We start from the raw sequence: 7931 nt of genomic DNA, 5'->3' as shown, positions 1-7931 counted from the left end.
TGCCTCAAGGCAAAATACCAATACCAACTAGTTAATAGGATAACTATCTAATAACTATCCATTAATAATTCCTTCTATTATTGCAATAAATACAGGAATTTGAACAGATCCTCAATTACTTATGATGTTGAGTTGGATTTTAGACTTCCCAGTTGGTTGGGTTTCTGGCTCTGCATTTTACCAATTATCTTCAAATTGACCTCACTGGAAATGTTCCACGATTCTCCAGTTCGTCAAACGGTGCCGTCGTCGTATGATTTTTATCTCGATTTTTTTCCAACATCTCTCCTCTACTGGTTTTTTGCTCTGTTTTCAATTCGTCCGCCGCCTCCTCGTTGTCGTGTTCTTTGTTTTCTCCTCTTGGTCTCTCGGCTGTTCTTGAGCTTTTGCTGTTGCCGTTGCCGTTTTACCTTCGTGCTTTTTTTTATCTCTCGTCAACGAGATACGCAGTTTAATAGTGAGGAGAGGTTCTCAATATTAAATGATAATTATCAATAATAATGATTTAATATTGTGATATAAAATAAGCTTTTAACTACGAGCGTCGCCTACAAGCGACATCTGCTTGACGTCTTATGTCTCCTATAAACCCCAAATATTCATCACTTTTAGTTAAATAAACAGATTGCAGAATTAAATTTAAACTAGTGGGGCGCATGGCATCGTGCCTTAAGGCAAATTGCTGGAATTTCTCGTACCGAAAACTACATTATTAAAAAAAACTTTGCAAATCTTTAAAAAAAATCAGATTTATGAGAAATATTGAAATTAAAAAAAAAAAATTGACTTTTGAAAAATTTGTTTTTTTTACATTTTATTAACTTCCCGTAGGGTAAGTTATTATAATGGGCCGAAAATCGAAATTGAAAATTTTTACATTTCTCGACGTTTTGAAGGTTTCTGAACATTTTGGTATACCACAGAAAAAATGGATGTGTGTGTGTGCGTGTGTGTATGTATGGATACAAATTTCCAGTCACGTTTTCGGGCGCAAGGATCAATCGATTTGAATGGTTCAAAAAACATTCGATTCCTATTGATAGGGAGATGTGCTGATTAGTTTTTGACAAAGGCAGGTCTAGCCGTTTCGAAGATACGGAGCAAAAAGAACCAAAAATGATAATTCAGTTTTCGAGAGAAAGAAGCGTCCAATTTCAATAATTTTTACAAAAAACATTTTTTTGTATTGACTAAAAGAAGAACTGTTTAAATTTTTGGAAATGCAGGTCCAGCGGTTATGGTCTCTCAATAAAATAAGTTAAATAGAATGTTATTTGGCAGTCAAAAATGTTTATTGGACATATGCACATCAAATTTTCAGATATTTTATAAAGATTTTCATAATGTGTACACATTTTGTGTAATTTTTATTTTGGGTTCCGTACCAATATTTTTAATTTATAAGTTTATTTATATATATATATATATATATATATATATATATATATTAGTTACAATTTATTTTTGTTAATCAAGACTTTAATGTCTTATTTACAAAATTGATATGAGCAAAAAAAAATACAAAAATACAAAAAAATGCAAGAAATTGAATATAAAATGAAAAACGTTAACCGATTTGAATGATTGAATGATTGAAACCGGGATAACCGATTTGAATGATTGAAAAAATATTCGGTTCGTACTCGATCGCAAGACGTTTTTGCAAAAGGCACGTATTGCCGTTTCGGAGAAATGGAGCGCAAAGGGTGTAAAAATGGTCATGCCGTTTTTGAGAGAACGGATCATCCGATTAGATTAATTCAAAAAACATTTTGCTTGTGTAGACTGTGTGCAAAGAATGCTTTTACAGAAAATTTCGTAAATTTGAAAATTAAAAAAAAAATCCAAAATTTAAATCTTAAAAAAATCTAAACTTTAAAAAATTTTAACAAATGTCGAATTTTTTTTTTAAAAAAGTTTTAAAATATTTCGAAATTTAAACAAAAATCGAATATTAAAATAAAAATCAAATTATCACAAAATTAAAAAAAAACGTTTTTTCAAAAATTCCATAAAATTTCGAACTTCAAAAATTGAAAAAACATTCAAAATTATCAAAAAAATTAATTTAAAAAAATGTATATGTTTCCTAAAAATGATAAATAATCAATTTGAAAATTATTAAAACAATTGTCATTAATTATTAAGTAATTTTTTTGATTATTGATTATTTTCATTCCTCGAACGTTTAATTATGGTACGGGAAGTTTCAGCAATTTGCCTTAATGCACGATGCCATGCACCACTAGTTAGTGTGATATTGATATAATTACCAAAAGTCAAAATGGTCCTTTGTGCCCCAGTCTACCCTACTTTACATATCATTACAATATTTTTTATCATCTTTTATTAAAGTTTACCAAACTGTGCCGCCGCGTCCGTCCATTTCGCTTATCGCTCTTTCGCCCGTCGGCCGCGGCTGCTACCGTGTGTGGGCGCCACGCCACGACACCACTTCTCGCCTCTATTCATCTCTCGTTCTCTCTCCATACGTTTTATATGTTTGCATCTCTCTCGCACTCGCTAGCTGATGATTTTCAGAAACCGCATCAGAAAATTGTTAGAGATCGTTATAAAGGAATTTTGGATGGAGATGATAAATTTTATGTTATGGTTGGAGACTAGAAACGTTTGAATGTATTTTTAAAGTCGACTGTAATTTTTGTGTATTCTTTCCTTTTATACTTGTTTTTGCATAATTTTTTTCTTGCAATTGTTCTAATAGCTAATTAAGTAATATAATTATATTTGACATGCAATACAAATAAAGAAAAAATCAAAGTAAAATGTTTTAAAAAAATATATTGGCAACTCTTCATTTATTTCCGGCAATTCCTATCCCTTTGGCACTTTTGCCTCGTATCTCCAAAACAGCTAGACCTGCCTTTGCCAAAAACGAAACTGATTCATAGATTGCATAGTCTAAAATAACATTCCTAAATATATTATTAAGTTCGCGAAGGAGAAGTTTATGTTTTCATAAAAAAATCCGAATTGCTAATTTTATGTTTTCTCGACGTTTCAAGCCATTCTGAATCGAATGAGACCAACATTTGGAAAAAGTATGTGTGTGTGTGTGTGTGAACAGATTTTTGGCCGCAAATTGACGTTTTCTCCAAATGGCTGGACCGATTTTAAAAACTTAAAAGTCATTTGATGTATCTCGATGAGGACTACCGTTTCTGAGTTTTGTGCGACGATCGGTCGGGCCGTTTCTTTGTAAATCGCAGAAAAGTGAAAAAATTTTCGTTCACGTTTTAGTCCGCAATTCTGAATCGATTTTTAGATTTCAAAAACCGTTCGAAAGATATTGGTTGGGAATCGTGCTGATTAGTTTTTGGTAGAGATCGGCCGGGCCGTTTTCTTGTAATAAAGTTTAAAAAAAAATTCGGCGATTTTTATGTTTTTTTTTGACGGTAGATACCATAGTCTTCTAAGATCATACTAAAATATTACCGCTGTACGACAACTCGTTTAGCTTTAAAAATTCGTCAAAGTTTGCAAAAATTGGTATCGTTTTTTTGGCATTTGTCAAAATTAGACCTTTCATCGACGTTTGCTCAAAAACGCCTGAACCGATTTTAGAAATTTAAAAGTCATTCGATGTATCTCAATGAGCACTATAGTTTGTCAGTTTTGTGAAACGATCTGCTGAGCAGTTTCTTTGTAATTTGAAAGAGAGTGTTAAACTTTTCGTCCACATTTAAGCTCATTCTACCGAATCGATTTTAAAAAATCAAAAACTGTTCGAAAGATATTAATTGGGAATGATACTGATTAGTTGTAGGTGAAAATCTACCGAGCCGTTTTCTTGTAATTAACTGTTGAAAAAAAAAAATTAAGCCGATTTTTATGAAACTTTCTTTGGCGATGTATATCATGGTCTTATATAACTTATTGAAATATTACGGCCTTAGACAAGTAGTTTAATTTTAAAAATTCATCAAAGTTTGAGAAAATGAGTAGTTTTGTTGACGATTGTTAAAATTAAAATTAGATGATTTACTTGGTCTTAATGAACATACTAAACCATTAAAGTCCTACGGAAACTTGTTCAATTATAAGAATTGTTGATTTTTGAAAATTTGCTTTTAGAAAATATTCCGAGTTAACGTGTTCGTTCGTTTTCAATTATGTGTAATAAATCCATTCGGAATACTTCTAATCACTTATAAATTAGTATGTTTATTATTGATTAAGTCGATTATTTACACATATCGGGAAGTTCATGTAACTTGCCTCAAGGCTAAATACCAATACCAACTAGTTGTTATGTTTAGAACGCGAAATAGATCAATTGTAGTATTGGGAAGTTTATGCAACTTGCCTTATCTCAGTATTTGGTCTGACACCAAAGCATTTCGCCTCGTATTGTCCACCATCCTCCGTCCTCCGTCCTCCGTGTGATTTTTATCGGCGGCGGTGGCGGTGGACAGACACAGACGTTGTGCCGAGCCGAGCAGAGTTGTGCGTTGCTTTTTCACTTTTTTTCTGACTCGATTTCTGTCGCTTTTTTTACTTTATTATTTCTGTTTTTATTTTTTATCCGTCCGTCGGTCCGTCGTTTGGTCTCGTCTTTTTTCAGTATCGGCGGACCCGGCTGCAACTTGCGCGAGAGAAGTGAAATCTTTTTATTATTTTCACGAGGCAAAATATTGAGAAGAAAAAATATAAGTGGCAATGCAAGGACTAATGTGTCTTTAGGTTAATTAAAGAAATATTAGATGAATCATTTTCTATTTAAACTACTTCCATGACATCTCTATCATTCCATGGAGAGTGAAATATTCAATCTGAAATCACAATTTTGTGGATCGACCAGAAGACTCTCCATGCGTGTGAAATATTTAACTTCTCGTAGTTACCCTACAGTAATTGCAAAAAAACGAAAATGATTTTAATATAATCACATTTCAGAGGTTTCTGAACATTTTGGCATACTTTAGAAAAAAATGATAGATGTGTGTGTATGTGTGTGTATGTGTTGCTTTTTGTATAGCGAAGGAAATGCCTTTATGCATCCCAGACTAGGTCTTTTGTCTGGGTATGTCGGACCGCCCTGGTATACTACCGACTAAAACCTCCGCTTTGCCTATGTCTCTGGTAACCGCCGTTAGGCATTACTTCGTGGGGGGAGGATCTAGAATGTTATTATTCTTGCACAGATTTTATACTTTAAGTATAAAATAAAGGTAAGAATTAAAACATGCCTAAGAAGTAATGCCTAAGGGCGGTTACCGTGGTGAAACTAATTGCTTTCAATTGTGTGTATGTGTGTGTGTATGTGTGTGTGTGTGAATGTGTGCGGATACAAAATATCGTCGACGATTTTGCGAACACGCGTCAACTGATTTAAATAATTCAAAAAACATTTTGCTTGTGTTCATGAAACAATTTCTTTTGAGGAAACTTTTTTTTTTTCATTCTATTTTTTTTTAATAAATTTTTTTTTTTATGATTATCGAAAAATAATTTGGATTTTAATTCTAATTCTAGCTAAAGTTCTAAACATCACTAATATATTTCAAATAAATAATTTTAACTTTGCAATTCAGTTTATATAATACTTTGAAACAAGAGACAATGTTAAAAATAATTTGGATTTTAATTCTAATTCTAGCTAAAGTTCTAAACATCACTAATATATTTCAAATAAATAATTTTAACTTTGCAATTCAGTTTATATAATATTTAGAAACATGAGACACAATGTTCTTCATTTTAAATCCGATTGATTAGATTTTGTTTATTCACCTTTTATAAAATAAGAATATTAAAAGTTACATTATTTATGATAATCTATTTAAAAACATTTAATATTCTTCGAATATTTTATTAGGGTACGGAAACCAGCAATTTGCCTTAAGGTACGATGCCATACACCACTAGTTAACTTCTCGTAGGGTAAGTTATTGTAATCGTCTAAAAATCGAAACTGATAATTTGTACATTTCTTCACGTTTTGAAGGTTTCTGAACATTTTGGCATACCTCAGAAAAAATGCATGTGTGTGTGTATATGGATGTATGGATACAATTTTTCGTCCACGTTTTCGGGCGCACGGATCAACCGATTTGAATGGTTCAAAAACATTCGATTCCTATTGATAGGGAGATGTGCTGATTAGTTTTTGGCAAAGGCAGGTACAGCCGTTGCGGAGATACGGAGCAAAGAGTGCAGAAAATACAAATCGAGTTTTTGAGAGAACGGAGTATCGGATTTGAATGATCTAAAAAACAATCAATTTGTAATGATTGGGAGAAGAGGTGATTAGTTTTTGGCAGAGGCAGGTTCAGGCATTTCGACGATACAGAGCTAAATGTGCAAAAATGGCAGTTCTTGAGAGAAATAAGCGTCGGATTTGAATGATTTAAAGAACCTTTCTCCTTGTTTTAAACTTTCTCCTTGGGGGGCGATATGTAACACGAAAAAAAAAATCGAATTTTTTTTTTTCATAAATCGTTACAATAACATCTCAAAAATATGCCTGTAAATATTCAAAACAAAATTATCATTATTTATACAATAAAAACTCATTTAAGTGCCACGCCTCAACTCTTATCTGTTCTATGTGTCAAAACTTTAAACGCGTTTTTCTCAAAACGACATTTTGAAATTTGCGGGCGCGATAACTCAAAAAGTTCTCAACCGATTCCAATGAAATTTTGCACACATCTACTTTACAGTAATAGCTTCTAGTTAAACCTCAAACATTCCAAAAATTTTTCCTTAAAATTAACCCTTTTACCAAAAAAAACCATTGAAAAAAAGGTGAAAAATCGAACTTTTTTTTCTGAGGTGTGCCAATTTGCGATTTTGTGACTTTTTTAAATTTTTTGGTTTTTAACTAGAGGTTTAACTAGAGATATATGTTTTATGAACACGTACAAACTAATTTTTTTGATTTCAAATCACCGCACGAAAAGTGAGAACGCCCGCAAATTGATGGCGTTTTCCGAGAGGGTCTTGGCAGATTTATTTTTACGGCAGCCATTTAAAAAAAAAATTAAAAAAATTTTTTTTTTGTGTATTTTAATATATAATAAATAACCCTAAAAAGTTCAAAAAGATTCAGTCATTCCTTCCCAGTTTAAAAGGTCCTCAAAAAATGGTAAAAATTAAGGGCGATTACATGTATCGCCCCCCTTAACAAAATAATTGCTTTTGGAAACAAAATTTTTATTTCAAAATTTTTTTCAGTTTTTTTTCAATTTTTTTCTGTTAATTATGACTATAGTTCTAATATACTTTCAACAAATTATTTGAACTTTGCAATCCAGTTTATATAATTCTTATAAATATTAGACAATGTTAAAGTATTTATAACAATCTATTTGAAAACATTTAACATTCCTCGAATTTATTAGGGTACGGGAAGTTCTAGCAATTTGTCTTAACGCACGATGCCATACACCACTAGTTTTCTATCCATTTTGACATAAAATTCTAAATGACCTGGGCACTGTACAACGGATTAGTACCTCGCATCTAAATATCCCAATTACTTCGCTCCACTATCACGCAATGTTCCGCTTGAAAAACTTGTCAACTCCCCGATACATCATGAGTCAATCGGCCCCATTAGATTCGTGCCACCAGCCCCAGTGTCCCTCAATCCCTTGTGTCTCGGTTAGCACTTATTTAATCGCGCTACTACTATACTGATCACACCGCACCGCATTGCATATGACAGTCACCAGTCCACCCAGTCACCCACAAACCACAAACCTACCCACTCTACCACCTACATCGACCCTCTTGACATCGCAAACTGTGCACGCTTTTCCACACAGGCACCAACCACTCATTCCACGGCAATTGCGCCCCCTTATCGATGTCGAAAGGGTGCTCCGACACGCGCATCTGTCGCTCAAATCGGAAATGTGTAATCCGAACCCGATGTAGTAGAGGTAGAGGTCGATGTATATATA

The sequence above is a fragment of the Ctenocephalides felis genome, unplaced genomic scaffold (genome assembly GCF_003426905.1).
Source record: "Ctenocephalides felis isolate EL2017-DRISC unplaced genomic scaffold, ASM342690v1 CF-g0.4_SCAFFOLD_01170, whole genome shotgun sequence".
In the NCBI taxonomy this organism is placed as follows: Eukaryota; Metazoa; Arthropoda; class Insecta; order Siphonaptera; family Pulicidae; genus Ctenocephalides; species Ctenocephalides felis.
This window is presented reverse-complemented; position numbering follows the sequence as displayed.